The sequence below is a fragment of the Cnephaeus nilssonii genome (genome assembly GCF_951640355.1).
Source record: "Cnephaeus nilssonii genome assembly, chromosome: 9".
In the NCBI taxonomy this organism is placed as follows: Eukaryota; Metazoa; Chordata; class Mammalia; order Chiroptera; family Vespertilionidae; genus Cnephaeus; species Cnephaeus nilssonii.
Window position 1 is genome coordinate 11,037,248 of NC_137080.1, and position 13,417 is coordinate 11,050,664.

A 13,417-nucleotide genomic window follows, 5' to 3' on the forward strand; every position below is an offset into this window, starting at 1 on the left:
ATCTTACTTAAACTGTGTCTTAACACATATTCATGGCTCAGTTACACTAAAAAAATTACAAACTATGTGAAATATCCTTTTAAAATTACATAAAATGCTACTTATAGGGCTAGAGAGAGCTCATTGTTAAGTGCTTAGAAAACTCAGTGACTGTATTTAATGCTGTGATGAATTAGACCTTCCATGAATTACATCTTACATTTCATAGGGGTGAGGAATGGTAGTTCGCAAGCTTCCTGAGTTTTGCCAATAGGGTAAAGAAACTTAATTCTTTCTAAATTCCTGTTAGTATGGTAAAGACTGTTCTTTGCTTATAGAGTTTGAAGGATTTTCTAGAATTTCTTAATGAAAAAGATTATGGAAGAGTTGTCATTAAATTCCTATCAGAGGTGATTTTTTTAGACTTCTTAGTTAGATATGTATAGTCATTTTGAAGCTTTTACAATATTTTAGATAGAAAAGAATCTTTTAAAAAAATTGTTTCATAGCTGAGCCATGTATGCAGTAGTTTCTGACTTTAGCGCTAATTAACTGATCTTTTTTTATTTTTTTTATTTTATTTTATTTTTAAATTTATTGATTTTTTACAGAGGAAGGGAGAGGGATAGAGAGCTAGAAACATCGATGAGAGAGAAACATCGACCAGCTGCCTCCTGCACACCCCCTACTGGGGATGTGCCCGCAACCAATGTACATGCCCTTGACCGGAATCGAACCTGGGACCTCTATCCACTGAGCCAAACCGGTTTTGGCTATTTTTTATTTTTTATTTTATTTTATTTTTTTAAAAATATATTTTATTGATTTTTTACAGAGAGGAAGAGAGAGGGATAGAAAGTTAGAAACATCGATGAGAGAGAAACATCGATCAGCTGCTTCTTGCACACCCCCTACTGGGGATGTGCCCGCAACCAAGGTACATGCCCTTGACTGGAATCGAACCTGGGACCCTTGAGTCCGCAGGCCGACGACGCTCTATCCACTGAGCCAAACCGGTTTCGGTTGATCTTTTTTTATTGACACCAAGAAAGAATATAAAAGATATATGAAAATTTATTTGATTGTTGAGTTACAAGATTATATTATCACATGTTATAATTACTTGGCATTGTGTAATTAGTTAAAACTGGCAAGCATGTTTATTTAGAAAGAAAGCTTTGTTGTCTTATAAGCGTACTTTTTTTTTTAAAGCTCCCCTCACCCACCCTTTTTTTATATACATAGTGAAATTTGACAGATTAAGGTACTGGTAAAATTGTTCCAGAGATATAGTTACTGTAAAAAGTCATCTATTTGACCTCATAAAAGAGTAGTTGACTATGAAGTATCATTTTCTTAATGGAGATTATTTTAGCACAAATATAAAAACATTAAAAGAATTGAATGACCAGTGCAGTTTTATTTACTATAATATAAACATTCAGGCATTTAAATGTCAGCTTGAATGAATGTTAATAGAGAGGATTAGACTCTTACCATAAAAGGAGAATAACTGACTTCATATAAAAATGACAAGTTTTACATAGTTTCTGCAGGTTTAGATTTACTACTTTTTGGAGATGTGTAGAAATTTACTAGAGGGCTAGTACTTTATTCATGGTAGTATTGATAAAAATGGATATAACTATGCCATTATCCAGTAACGTGTAAACCAGTCTGTGACTTAATAGAACTGAACAATTGACTTCTTTTGCTTGACCTCCTGGAAGATGAAGGTCACAAATTGAGAATTTACCTTTACATCTAGTTTCTAGCTCCAGAAGTGATCCTAGCATAAAAATTTGAGCTACTGGAACATTTTGCCTTGGCAAGTACTATTACTAGGCTGTGTCTTTTTAATGGTTTTGTGGAAATTTTAACTTTCTAAAAGCTGCCACACCTAATCAATCCCTAGACTCTTAAATTCTCATTTAAATTTGTAGTTGAACATAATCACTTTTTGTGACAATTTAAAACACTGTTCGGTGTTTTTCTAGTTCAACTATCTCTTTAAATCAACTAAATCATTTGTCTCCATTATGCACAGAGAAGTATATTGTGGTCATTGTCTTAGGATAGGTTCACCTATATTTGGTTTCAGAGCGGGGGGAGAAAGACTAATTCTTATTTACAAAAAATCAATAATCAATAATTCATATTTTGGAATTTTTAAATAAAGCTTTCTACAAGGCTTCACTAGACTTACTATATTTGCCATTTTCCTTGAAGAACATTTCTACTGTTTAGAAAACCACTAAATTGTGTTCATTGACTTAATCAACAAACATTTATTGAGCATCTCTCGTATGTCATACACAGTGCAGGGTGCTGGGGACTCAGAAGGGGTGCAAACATTGGGTATTTGAAAGCTAAGGCAGGGCTATATCCTCTTCTCAGAAATGAGTGTCTGGGCATTACGAACTTACCAGGTGTTTCACGCTGCACTCCAGTGCAGTGAAAAAGTGCCAGATCTGCAGTCACATGGCCTGGATGGAATCCCAGCTCCCCTTCTTCAGCTGTTTTACTTCGCTCTAGTTTAATTTGTCTGAGCCTTAGCGTTCTGATGTGTGAAGTAACAGTAACAGTGGTATCTACCTCATAGGGTTGTTGGGATTAAATGAGGTAATGTAAAGTACTTAGCACAGTTTCTGTCACACAGTAAATAAGAAAAATGACAACCATGATGATTATTGCTACTGTTATTTACTTAGCACTTAGACCCTGTTTGGTTTATAATTTGGTATATGTAGGCTCTAAGGAAATAGTAGTTGTTTGGTATTAATGTGGAGACTTGATTCATTTTTGTTCAGATTGCTCTCAAAACTAGAACATCTGTGTAACTCGTAAAATTTTCCTTTTGGCTTTATTGCATTAAAACTTTCAGCAATGCTCCCCTGGGCCCCTCATGCATCTAAGAATCTGACGCTAATGCCAACGAGGAAGGCTCAGGGGAAAGGGACAATGATGTGTCTTTTGTCTGGTATTAGAAGGAACTATATCTGAGATAAGCATGAATCCAGGTGTATTCATGTGGTTCATGTCATTTGAATATTTTGTAAATGAAGATCTGAAAGACCATATATAGAGATGCACTTATTTATGAATCTTGGGCCATTGTAAAAGAAAAGCTAAATGGGAAATGTTATCTAATTCTACTGATCTTGTCATGTGTCCGATGTACTGCAAAGCTGAAAGGAAATCTGATAGATCGATGGTGGTGATGGTGGTGGCTGACGCCACAGAAAGATGAGCCTCTGTGTTCTGTGTCGGCCTTTGCAGAGATGCCACATCCTGTCGCAGAAGCTCTTTCCTTTGTACTCTCTTCTGCTAATGCTCATACGTTCTTCATAACAATAAAAGTAGCAGTCCCTTAAGCTGGCTCTTAGTCCTAAAAATCAAATTTTAAAAGACATTTTATCCAATATGTATAAAATGGCAAATTATTTTTCACACAACACATAATATCTTTGATTTTTGAATTAAGCCCCTTCTCCCCCATAGAAATCACCTTCCAAATGAGAGTTGGGATTCGGGTTGCATTGGGGTCTGTGTTAGGTGAAAGCTTGGCTAGAATTTAGTATGCAGCCCCTTTAAGTACGCTTAATGAGCTGAGATCATAGATCTGGGGCTGGTAACAATAGAAAAATGCATTTTATTGCACTTAAAATGAATTCACTTTTTTATATAATATCACCTAGTTACTAGAACAAGTTCTGTGTTAGGCCAATTGGCACATGGCGGTATTCTCATTTATAAATGGTTGCTTTGTGCATTCAGTTCTGACATAGTTAAGAAAAAGAGCACAATTGAGCTCCAAATAACTAAAAATCTTTCATCTTTTTTCCCCACTCAAGAGCTTAAACTTTAAGGTAGGAAAATAATAAAAGAAGTTCTTAGTGGAGATTTAAAGGGATGTCCACAAATTTCTAGGATGAGTTTTTGGAGTCAGCACATAGTACTCTACTTTCCTAAAATTTTTATATTTATGTATTTTTTATTTACTTATTTCTACTGTGCCTTTCCCTCAGAAGATAAAGGAAACATAAAATACAAGAATCAAATTTGAAGTAGCTGGGAAAAAAAGAGGGGATAAAGAGGTTAGGGACATCAACTGGACTGGGAATGAGACAGTTGCCAAAAAGCTTCTTCTATGCCATGGGTAGGCCACAGGTGGCCCTGAGACTTTTAGCAGCAAAGAAAAGAGGCTCATTTAGTTTTCAGCATCCAGTGTCCGTGGGATTAAAAACAGATCAGTTACTCCGCAGAGATGCTGTTCTGGACCCAAGGATCAGACAGAAATTTCTCTTGGGGTTTTCATGAAGACTTCACCATAGTCTTAGGAGCACCCATACAGCACATATGTGATGAGTTGTACAATGCTGTTCTTTTTACACAAGATGAGACTGAAGGGAGGACCATTCTGTTCTGCTTGTGTGTGTATCCTCCACATCAAATGTATTTCTGTCTAATGCAGTGGTCGGCAAACTCATTAGTCAACAGAGCCAAATATCAACAGTACAACGAATGAAATTTCTTTTGAGAGCCAAATTTTTTAAAAACTTCTAACGCCACTTCTTCAAAATAGACTTGCCCAGGCCGTGGTATTTTGTGGAAGAGCCACACCCAAGGGGCCAAAGAGCCGCATGTGGCTCAAGAGCCGCAGTTTGCCGACCACGGGTCTAGTGAATGAATGAATACTGTAGCATCCCTGGATGGAGGATCTCTCTCCACAGTCAGGTTCCTAAAAACCAGGGTGGAGGTGGAGGGGACGAACATTAGGTTAAGACAAGGCCACCATTTCCCCCCTAGTCTAGCCTGATCCTTCAGCAGAATTTTGTATATGTAGAAAAATGAAATGCCTGCCCATCTATCAGGGAGCCTCCCCATTCATTGTGTATCCCAGCTTAGTCCTTGATTGAGTTGTGAGCTTGACATTACAGCCCTTGGCAAGTTTCTACAGTAATCTTCTACAGCTGAAAGCAAACAAAACCTCACTCACACAGTTACTGGAAAACACTACAAACCCTGAGTCACTAAAGAAAAGTGCAGTTAAGTTGCCCATATTTTACTTAATAATATGAAGAGATCGATCGCCCAGCCGACGTGGCTCAGTGGTTGAGCGTTGACCTATGAACCAGGAGGTCACGGTTCGATTCCCGGTCAGGGCACATGCCTGGATTGCAGGCTCAATCCCCAGTGTGGGGTGTGCAGGGGGCAGCTAATCAATGATTCTCTCTCATCGTTGATGTTTTTCTCTCTCTCTCTCCCCCTCTCCCTTCCTCTCTGAAATCAATAAAAAATGAATTAAAAAATAATATGGAGAGATGAATGCATTTCAAAGAGATTTAAGCGAGGACTATAGCAGAGAGGACTGTTGTTCTGGTTGTTGATGGTGTACAGTTATCTTGTGTGCACTTCCAAGCTGCAGGCTTTTGGGGGCTTTTCTGTGAGCACCGTAAGCCTTGGGGAACAGCCGAGCCGTGGTCTGTGGAGGCAGAGATGCACTTGGATCTTGACTCCGCGATTGTATTAGCCAGGTGTCCTTTGGCAGGCACCTTAACTTCTGCAAACCTCAGTTTCTTCATCTATAAAATGTGGATGATTCTTCCCACGTAAGATTGTCCCAAGGATTAAATAAAGTGATGCATGTAAAGCTCTGAGCGTTATGTGCCTGGAACACAGTTTTATGAAGTTTGCTATCATTACACAGAAATACATACGAACATGCAGCTTTATTCTTGTTAAGATCTTGCTACACAGTACTCCCTTTTACCTACCGGGTCACTGGAGTTGTGCTTTTGAGAAGTATTTGTTGTGAATCATTCTTTCCCGCTTTCTCTATGGCATTTTTGCTTACTTATCGTCAGAAAATAAATCACAGAGGAAAGAAATTACTTCACCCTTGCATTGGAGCCAGTGCGACAGGAAATCAGAACTGGTGAGGGAAACAAAGGAAGTTGAACTTTCGGACAGAGAAGTAATTATATTTTTATTCGCAACAGACTGCGTGTTATATCTTTACCTGTGACTTGCAAGTTTCTGGAGAGTGACCCCTGACGATGTATTTGCAAAATAAAACAAAATAATAAAGGAGAGAGAAAGAGAGAGAAAAACAAGAAAGAAAAGCCTCTGGCATAGTGAAAGGAACCCATCCGGTTTACTCCTGCACATTCCAAAATGAAGATTGTGCCTGTCTCCCTCAGCAAGCCCTGCTGGGCTCCAAATGCAGTTTCTCTACAACTGCTCTGCAGGCTTTTCACTTTTCTAATTTGCCCGTTAAGGCTGGGAATCGAAGTCCGGGAGAGGCTGTAGCTGGGCCCCGCCATGTGGAGCTACAGCACCGTGAGTGAAAGGTCAGGGTTTCCTCTCCAACTTGACAGTGGTGAGGACTGGGAGGCTTCTCCCAGAATGCACCTGGACTCCATTGCATTCAAAGAAACAGATCCAGGGGACCCCTGGAAACAATTGTGGGGCTCTCAGAAAACACAGCCCCCAACTCCCCTGGCTTGTTCTCATTCATGTTTTTCCTTCCTTTTACTCCTTCTCCTCTTTCTTTCTGCCTCTCTTTTCCTCTGTTCCTTTCATTCTGTGATCTAAAGGAAGTTATCTCCTTATACTTTGCTTCAGAACCTTGGAAGCAAAAGGCTAAAAACTGATGACTGCAAGGCTTTGAATGATGGCCAGATTCTTTAACATGGATAGAAACACATGTTTTAGGAACCTGGCCATTGGGAATTCCCTTCTTGAACGCCATTTAATGAGCAGGTTGTTGCCAGCATCATTCCGAGTGAAGACATAGAGCAAGGATGGAGGTCAGGTGACCTGTGGCAGGGGGAAGCCTGTGACAAGTTGCTAAGGGAGAGGTACAGTCAGCTCTGCAGGTTAGCTGAGCACCTCAGGGTGATTGTTCAGCACACATCAGGCAAATTGTGCTCCATCTCTCTCAGATCAAGTGACGGTAAAGCAGTTTTAAAAATGCTTCTTTCTAACAACTAATTGAAGATACTGTACAAGAGTGATATTGCACAATTGAAGAGAAATCCAAAGTTAATTTCCTTATGGGATCTGTTTGCTGTTTGACTCCAAGATGCATTATTGGTCTGACCTTCAATGCATCTCAATGATGAGTGACTCGCTCTCTCCTACCTCCTGCCCTTTTAATGTCACTTGTTGCTTTTTATTTTATTTTTTAAATATATTTTATTGATTTTTTACCGAGAGGAAGGGAGAGGGATAGAGAGTTAGAAACATCGATGAGAGAGAAACACCGATCAGCTGCCTCCTGCACACCCCCTGCATACTGGGCATGTGCCTGCAACCAAGGTACATGCCCTTGACCGAAATCGAACCTGGGACCCTTCAGTCTGCAGGTCAACGCTCTATCCACTGAGCCAAACCAGTTAGGGCTGCTTTTAATTTTTTTTAACACATATATACATACACACTGAGTGGCCAGATTATTATGATCTCTGAATGCATAATAATCTGGCCACTCAGTGTGTGTGTGTGTGTGTGTGTGTGTGTGTGTGTGTGTGTGTGTGTGTATGTGTGTGTGTGTATGTATATATATATATATGAGGCCCGGTGCATGAATTCGTGCATGGGTGGGGTCCGGCCAGCCTGGCCAGGGGGAGGGGACATGGGTGGTTGGCCGGCCTGCCTGCTGGTCGAACTCCTGGTCGAGGGGACAATTTGCATATTAGCCTTTTATTATATAGGATATATATGAGTGGCCAGATTATTATGTGTTCAGAGATAATAATAATCTGGCCACTCAGTGTGTGTGTGTGTGTGTGTGTGTGTGTATTGATTTCAGCAAGGAAGGGAAAAGGAGAGAGAGATAGAAAGATCAATGATCAGAGAAAAATCATTGATCGGCTGTCTCCTACACACTCCCTACTGGGGATCAAGCCCCCAACTGGGCATGTGCCCCTGACTGGGAATCGAACTGTGACCTCCTGGTTCATAGGTCGATGCTCAACCACTGAGCCACACCGGCTGGGCACTTGTTGCTTTTTAACATACAGGAGGCTTTCAGAGTTGCCTGAGGGAGCTTTTGCTTAAGGCCAGAAGAATCCTCCTCCTTCTTTTGTTTGGGTTCTAAGTCAGTGCCCTTCACCCCATGTATACAGAGACATAAATGTATCAAGTTCAACATAGTCTTTATCTTTACAATTAGGCTCTCAAAATTTTCTTATTAAAAATTTGCCAATCATGGTGTTTATTTAAATTTTGTGCCTTCCTTGCCCAGTATCTTGAGGGAAAATGCTAGTTGGCAAGTACTACATATATATCTGTATTCTGCTTCAGTAATGCTTTTGTAATCATTTTTTAAAAGTTGGCTTTATCTATGAAGTAAAATAATAACTATTCAGTTTAACATCACTTAAGAATAGAGTCTTACTAAAAAATAAAAGTGTAAGGTCTTACTCAGAGAAAGACAAATACCATATGATTTCACTTATATGTGGGATCTAAAGAACAAAATAAAAGAGCAAACAAAATAGAAACAAACTCATAGATAGAGAACAGACTGATGGTTGCCAGAAGGGTGGGGGGTTGGGAGGCTGGGTGAAAAAGGTGAAGGGATTAAGAAGTATAGATTTGTAGTTACAAAATAGTCATGGGAATGTAAAGTACAACATAGGGAATATAGTCAATAATATTATAATGGCTATGTGTGGTGCCAGGTGGGTACTTGAAATATCAGGGGGTCACTTTGCAAAGGATATGGTTGTCTAATCACTATGTTGTACACCTGAAACTAATATAAAATACTAGAAGCCCGATGCACGAAATTCGTGCACGGCAGGGGGTTGTCCCTCAGCCCAGCCTGTACCCTCTCCAATCTGGGACTCCTGGTGGGATCGGGCCTAAACGGGCAGTCGGACATCCCTCTCACAATCCAGGACTGCTGGCTCCCAACTGCTTGCCTGCCTGCCTTCCTGATTGCCCCTAATCGCTTCTGCCTGCCAGCCTGATCACCCCCTAACCACTCCGCTTCCAGCCTGGTTGATGCTTAACTGCTTCCCTGCCAGCCTGTTTGCCCCCAACTTCCCTCCTCTGCCAGCCTGGTCACCCCTAACTGCCCTCTCCTGCAGGGTTGATCACCTCCAACTGCCCTCCCTTGCAAGCCTGGTCCCTCTCAACTGCCCTCCCTTGCAGGCGGGGTGCCTCCCAACTGCCCTCCCCTGCTGGCCATCTTGTAGTGGCCATCTTGTGTCCACATGGGGCAGGATCTTTGACTACATGGGGGCAGCTATATTGTCTGTCGCAGTGATGGTCAATCTGTATATTACTCTTTTATTAGATAAGATTATTGAATGTAAACTAATTGAAAAATAAAATAAAATAAGAAGAATAGGGCCCTGGCAGGGTGGCTTACTTAGTTGGTTGGAGTGCCATCCTGTACCAAAGATTGTGGGTTCAATTCCCTATCAGGGCACATACCTAGGTTGCGGGTTTGATCCCTGATTGGGGTGCCCACGGGAGGCAACTGATCGGTTTCCTTTTCACATCAATGTTTCTCCTTTCATCTTTCTAAAATCAACAAAGACATATTCTCGGGAAGGAATTTAAAAAAAGAATAGGGTCTTGCTGACGTTAAGTTCTTACTAATGCTGTATAGATATCTAGAACTACTGGAGAGTGATAATGACAGGAGTATGCCCGTGGAGTCTCGTAAGCTGGGTGTAGTTCATTGTACCTTAGTTATCCTCAGAATGGCTTTTACTTCTTCCTCTTCTGCCGTATACATCACGGGAACGTGGGTTAGCCATGCTTAACACAGCTGCTCACCCATCTTTCCTTTTCCTTTCCAGCGTCCACATGCTGGCATAGGACAGCAGGCGGAGACACAGTCAGGGGCCTGATCACTGCTTATCCCACATAAGCCTGTGGTTTAGAAGCTTTGTGTGTGGAATGGCTTGGAGGTGAGGGATCAGGAAGAAGAGAACGTGGAAGCTTATAATATTAGTCTAGGAAGGAGATAAAAACCACAATTAAAACAGTAGAGTGGTGAGAACATAGGATGAATTTAAGAGACATTTAGAACAGAGAATCTACACAGAAATTGATTGGATATGGCAGTTTTTTTCCAAAGTATGGTTCTTTTATCAGAATCATAAAGGTAGTCTTAAAAAGACAGATTCCTGCCCTAACTGGTTTGTCTCAGTGGATAGAGCATCGGCCTGCAGACTGGAAGGGTCCCAGGTTCGATTCCGGTCCAGGGCGAGTTGCGGGGCTCGATCCCCAGTAGGGGGCGTGCAGGAGGCAACCTATCAATGATTCTCTTTCATCATTGATGTTTCTCTCTCTTTCTCCCTCTCCCTTCCTCTCTGAAATAAATTATATATATATGTATAAAGACAGATAACCTGGGCCCTACCCAGGCTCAATGAATGATTTCTTCGAGTAGGCATGCTCTTTCAACAAGTTCCCTGTGCGGTTCTGAGGCACACCCAGATTTAAATGGGGAAGGAGAGGGGGGTGTAAAGAATGGTACAGTGCTTGGGTTTTGTATTGGGTGGATGACCTCACAGTCACGCCCCAGACGAGGTAGGAGAGCAAGGGGTTTGTGGAAGAGAAAAGGTAATTCACTTCTTTGCATACCTTTTTGAGTCACTCCCCCTCCCCTCTATTCTCCCCTTTTTCTCCTCCTCCTCCTTTATTCTGTCCTTCATTCTTGCTACTCTGTTAATGCATTTTGTTATTGTTGTTTGTGTTCTTACTGAATGTGGGTGAGCTCTTCAAGAAAAAGTATCTTTAGGCAATTAAAAAAAAAAAGGTTAACTTGTCACCATCACTGTAAAACATGCCTCCACCCAGAGCTTACAGATTTTTAGAGTTGTTCTTTCTAGAATTTTGTGATTTCAGTGTTTTAGGCTTTTCACTGACAGGCATTGATGTATATCTCCTCAATGGTCCTGAGCTGGCCTTTCTGCCTGCAAGGATCCAGACTTACCCAATCCCTCTCTTCCTTCTTTCCCTCTAATGCTACCCAGACTTCAGGATACAGTTAACTTCTCCCTCCTCCGTAACATTTTCTCTAGCCTCTGCTCCTCTCCATTCCCGTCGTTATTTTCCACGTGACTCATTGGTTTGCAGTAGTAACTGGGTTACTTACCATGTTCTCTCATCAGGAGTATATGTCTTCAAGATGGAGCCCCAAAGAAACTTCTTTCTAGAAACTTCCTGAAGTCCATCTTCTACTCATACCTTGGCCAGTGTGATCCAGAGATGCCGAGGAATCCACGCAAAACTCTTACAGGATGCTTTGCCTGTACTGTAATTCTTGGTTTATTGGTTGCCTCCTGCACTGACACATAAGCTTATTGAGGGTACACCACCCTCACATTTTGCCATCGAGTTCTGAGAGCCAAATAGGGCATGAATAAGATACAGTAAATGAGTGAGTAAATGATCTTCTTTTAATTGAGTCTAAACTTACCGAGAGCAGAAGTCCTGGATCTGTATACGCTTTGAATCTGATCTGGGGCCTCGCACACTGTGGGTGCTCCTGTCTGTCTAGCCTCCCTTTCACTCTGAAGACCTGCCTGTTGCCAGCCTGTAAGTGGGAGGCCGGTCTTGGTACCTAGTTTACCAGGGGGTCTTGTGTTACTCGCTCTTTGAAGTGCTCCTCCTGCACTTGGTATTTCTCCTTCCAGTCCTTTGCTTTTGGCATCCAGCATCTAAACATGTATGTCATATTCATGAATGTTCTCTATCAGATAATCTCAGTAATTTTTTTTTAACTTTAAAGCTACCTCTTCAGTCTTTGAAATGAATAGTAGTAACGTTAGATGGTGGGAGGTGATGCCTTATTGGAATTCAGGGCGAGGACTGCGGAGCCATACGGCCTGACTTCTGCTCCCATTGGTGAGCTGTGTGACTTGGAGCATTTTACTTGGCTTCTTCATGGTTCACATTCCTCACCTCTAAATTGGTGATAAATATAATACCTCCTAGTGCTGTTTAGAGGACTGAATGAATTAATGAAAGGAGTACCTGGCATAATGTGTCTGCTTTAACTATTACTTTGTTTATATTTTGTGTTCTTATAAATTGATGCCAACAAAGGCAATTTTAATTTATAATAAGTGTGTGCACATATTCATTGTATGTAAGTTTATTGTGTACTTATTCTGTTCTAGGCATTGTGCGAGGTATTGGGGATACAAAGTGTTGAGGACCAGTTGTACATCTTGCCTTCAGTTGTTGAATACTGGAAGATATAAACGAATAGGCAACGTGAATGCATACGGTACATGTTATGATGGGGGAGGTACCGTGTGTAATGAGGAGACTTCATCCAAATTGGAGCATTGGGGAAGGCTTTCTTATGGGTCTGAAGAACAAATAGGAATCAGCCAAGTGAAGGGGGAGGAGAGCATGTTGGAATGTTCCAAGCAGGAGTGACTGATGTTCAGAGACTGTGACATAGAAAGCAGAGTGCTTTTGAGGAACTGAAATTTAATGTAGGGAGGAGACTAGCAGGCTCTGAATAGACAACCAGGCGCTGCAAGGCCTTGCCCGCCATGTGAAGGAACTTGAACTTTTCTTTACAAGCACCATGAGGCCACTGAAGAGTTTTCACAGGGCAGGGACATGATCAGATTGGTGTGTGGGAGTTTCTTTGTGTTTTTTTTTTAACCTTTCCATTGCAAAATAAAATAGAATACCATACAGACTTGTCTACACGTGTCTGCCCTGGTAACCACAGCAAAGATAAAAAATAGAACTTGCCAACCGCCCAGCAAAGCCCCTTCATAGGGCCTCATCCCAATCGCAGCCCCCCCTGTCCCCACAAAGACTACCCTGATTTCTACACTCATCACGTCCCTGGGTTTCTTTATGTTCATTCAAGTGTGCATCCCTAGGCACGTGTTTAGTCTGGCTCATTTTTCAAAATGTCTTTGAAAAGTCATTTTTATCAGCAGTTTTCCCTCCCCCCCCTTAATTTTTTTACAATTATCTAGGGAAGGACCTGGGCCCTTCGGCCTGCACAGCTTCCCACAGTCTGGATGCTGCTGACTGCAGTCAGGGTGCAACTCGGTGGGTTCCCCCACCCTTGGTGTTTCCTGCAGACTGACCACCGGAGGCTGAGGTTTGATCTGACTCAGTTTTGATCACTTTGACATGAGCATGGGTGAGCATGAAATGGCTGCTGCTTTCTCCATGGGACAGATCTGTGTTTGAGGAAGGAAGCATCTCTGACCACATGTGGAGAGTAGATGGCAGAGGTCACACCAGGAAGATCAGTTCGTTTTTTTTGTGTTTATCCAGAGGAGAGCCTGGAATAGGGACTCTGAGGATGGAAAGAAATGATGGTTTCCAGAGAGGTTTAAGCGTTATTAGCATGTGTAAGACTTGACAATTGTATTTGAGGACAGCGAGGACAAAGAACTATCTTTGTGGGATGCAAGAGGATGGCAGGACC

At 41.6% G+C, this 13,417-nt stretch overlaps 1 protein-coding gene across 5 annotated transcripts in view; it reads left to right on the forward strand.

Annotated features, from left to right (window-relative positions):
* Positions 1 to 13,417, forward strand: part of DSE (dermatan sulfate epimerase) — a 55,272-nt gene that overhangs the window by 25,618 nt on the left and 16,237 nt on the right. The gene's annotated exons all lie outside the window — the stretch shown is intronic.